Consider the following 3,619-nt stretch of genomic DNA (forward strand, 5'->3'; position numbering starts at 1 on the left):
TACAATCCCACTCTCAACCCTGAATTCTTTCAGTTCTTTTTTTTTTTTTTTTACAGAAAATAGCCCTAACCCTAACCTTCTGCTCACATCGTTGAGACTGGGAAAACAGCCTCCTCCATCCAGCACATGTGCTGCATTTTACGAGGTCTCAGCATGTTCATGTTTCAATTTTTCTCCTGTTTTTATAATATTATTTGAATAATATTATAGAAAGAGTACAAAACCAGTCTACCAATTGAATCCTTGTCTACCTTCTCTGTACAGTACATATTAATATATACATGTTAGTACATGGGATTCTGCTAATACTTACTGTTCATGCAGACGTCTGAGGTCGTTGGTGGCGCTGGAAATTGGTCCGCCGGATTTGGACAGGAAAAATTTGCCCTCATCATCCACACCGTCCTGCATACATCCTTGGCGGATGCCATGGTAGTATTCGTCCAGCATCTGTGGAGATAAGATATGAATGAAGTTAATACTTGAGAAATTATTGATGGAGCCTTTGGTCAAAACAGTGAAGAAATGGACCAGCGAGGCAAAGCAGGAACTGATTCTGATTCTGGTGTTACAGTTATTCATGGTGAGTTTTTTCAGCCTGTTAGAGAACTTACTGCAGCCTCCTCCTCGGTGAGGGCAAATGCCGCAATCTGCATTGTGGCCGTTTTATGTTGGCTGACCCCCACACAGACTCGTCCATCAACGCGCTTCTGGTCGAGCCACTCTGACGTCTGGAAAACAATGAAGGACACCGTGGGAATTAATGACATGAACAAAGTAACCCTGTTCTATTTGAATCTGGACATGCAATATTTTCTACTGACTACATGCAATACTTTGTACCAACTGAGGAAACACTGAGGGGGAAAAGTACTTACTGTCAATCCCTCCACTGCTCCGGGTCTCTGGAAATGTTTTAGGATCAGGATGGCTTCGCAGTGGTAGCGGAACAGCGTCTTCTCCTCTTCTTCCACATGCTGGTGCTGCAGGAGCCTCCCGTAGATGCCCAGCATGTCCTTGTTTGACTCGCGGAGGACTCTCTGGCAGTCATGGAGAGTCACCTGGCCATGAATGAAGCGGTCGTACCTAGAATGATAAGATAAAACAAAACACCAATGAGGAGGAGAGCTAGAGATTTTTCTGTATCACATAATCCTGGCAGCCTTCCAAGTACTATCCACATGAGAGAAGTCATTAAAGGAAAGGTAGAGCAGGGAGATTAACAACTCACCTTTTTTGGCATGTGGCTTTGCTGAGGGCCTTTGCCACTGGCTTCCTCAAGGTGTTGAGCAGCTCAATGTATGCCTGACACTTCCTGTGGAAGTCCGGGTCCGCTGCAGCCAAATCCAGGCGTGTCTTGAGATACTGGACACACCGGATCATGTTCTTTATGTAGTTGATGATGGTGGATGGACTCATCTGCACTACTCTCAGCCTGTTAAGGAAGTCTTGGGTTTCCGTGCTCTTCAGGAGAAAGTCCATGCTCACCTCATTCCCGCTCGGCTGGATGTACCTGAGCATCCTGGAGACATTGTCTACCTGTGATGAAAGAGGAAGAGAAGAAGTGTGAATTGCTACAGAGCTGCAGTCTGTGTGTGTATGGGGGTGTGTGCGCGTGTCAATGAGCCTGTTGTCACACTATAGAGATGCTAATAAGTCTACAGGCTGCAAAGAGCAACACAGAGAGCAGAATACTATAGTGTAAGATGTAAATAAGAATTTGTTCTTAATGACTTGCCTGGTTAAATAAAGGTTAAATAAATAAATAAAATGTGGTTAGATCTTACCTCCTGTTGGCAGTTTGGGACTAGCAGAGAGGTAGTCAGGTACTGCTTGAACCCCGTCAAAATTGCAGCTTCACGTGGGAACTTTTCATAAAGTCCCATCTGCTGCATTTTGACCCTCAGGGTTGTCTGGTACTGGGCCGTGTCCCTGAGAAAATACAGAGAAAATTAGCTCAAAGGAACTTACAGATGTTCACAGCCAAAGATCATTGATTGAACTTGTGTGTGTTGAGTGAGGTGATGAACTTACTTTTGCCATGTTGGGTCACTTGGACCAGCATCCTCACTGGAATCAGTGCCGGGGGTCTCTTCAGCGCCTCTACGGTCTTCTTCTGTGCTGCCACTGGCCGGGATGGGGGCTTGCTCGGCAGCAGCTGAAGTTGACGGTTGCTCGTCGCTGGGTTCAATGTCTGCGTCCATGGGGGCATTGAGGACGAAGAAGTTTCTTCTACGAAGATCTTCAAGAAGAGCCAGTCTGGAAGGCCTGTGGGGGTACCGCCTGCACATCTCGGCGTAGTCCCAGGTTCTGCCTTGGCGGGTCCAATCCTTCATCGACTTCTTGGCCCTCTGCAGCTCTGCCTGCCTCTCCACAACTGTGTTGCGCTTCATGCAGACCCTGGCCAGGTGGGCAGACAGTACTTCCTGGGGTTTCTCGCACAGCAGGCAGTGGATGATGCGGCGATCCGAGCTGTGAGAGAGAAAGAGAGAAAGTAGACAGTCAGTGAAACCACCCCTGACTTATTTTAAGAAATCTTTTCAAGTGAATATCACTTACTGCACTGGCAGCCACATTTGCATGTTTCAAGCAAAATACAATTCAACTAGTGAAAACAAATTGGTACTTACTTTGCAGCCTGTCCTGCCATTGTCCTCAGAAAAGTCTTTTTCACAAAAAGAAGAAAAAAAAAAACAAAGCTCTTGGGAAGAGAGAAAGCAAGAAAATAAACCAAAAAAGAATAGAAATAGAAATAGCAGGCGAAAAAAATCCTTTTAAAAAAGCAAGAAACTTCAAAAAAGAGTTTTCTTCAGAAGTCTACAGGTTCGATGAAATTCTCTTCCAAAATGGCAAAGAGGTGGTGTGTGTGATCAGAATTGAAAACACACTGATGCAGTGGAGTTTACCTGCATTATTTATCCTCCATGATGATGCCATAGGCCCATTAGCTTGATTGTGGCCTATCAAAGGTGGGAGGAGTTTGTGACTCATCATGTGAATGGGGCTTCCCCCACAATGTTGTCAACCTGTAAATGAGTGCTAATTAATATATTCAGAGGTGAATAGTGTAGGTGATGTTCCAAATTTAGGTGTGACCTAATTGGAGAGGGCTGGAGCCTAGGAACATTCAGTGTTCGATATGAGGCACTGGAATTAGGGAGAGGAGACGGCAGATCCCACAAAAAGGAGATTTATTGTGGCTTGGTCATTCCCTTTAAAGTCATTAAGTGTTTCTATTCAGTGCTTCAACAGCGTCCCCCCCGTCTTCAGGAGAGTTGATATGTTTCTGTTGCTGTGTAGTTCCTCTTCCAAATCGGCCAACACTGAGGTTTCCCACGTAAAAGGGGAAATACATCTTCGGCTCTTTCTCATCCTCACGTTTGTCTCTTGGGACTGGGCTTTCTGGGTGTGTGTTCTGCAGAGTGGGTCAGGTTTGGGCAACTAATTTCATCTGAGCTGGTGTGCGACTGTTCTAACATCTTTTATGAAAACAAGGCAGGGTCAAGTGTGAATGGGGCTTCCCCCACAATTTTGTCAACCTATCACATTGTTGAAAATCCGGGTAATTTCTCCTGCATTCAGCACATAGGTTGTTTGCTCCCAGAGTCTCAACATTTTG

The sequence above is a fragment of the Centroberyx gerrardi genome, unplaced genomic scaffold (assembly GCF_048128805.1).
Source record: "Centroberyx gerrardi isolate f3 unplaced genomic scaffold, fCenGer3.hap1.cur.20231027 Scaffold_237, whole genome shotgun sequence".
Lineage (NCBI taxonomy): Eukaryota > Metazoa > Chordata > Actinopteri > Beryciformes > Berycidae > Centroberyx > Centroberyx gerrardi.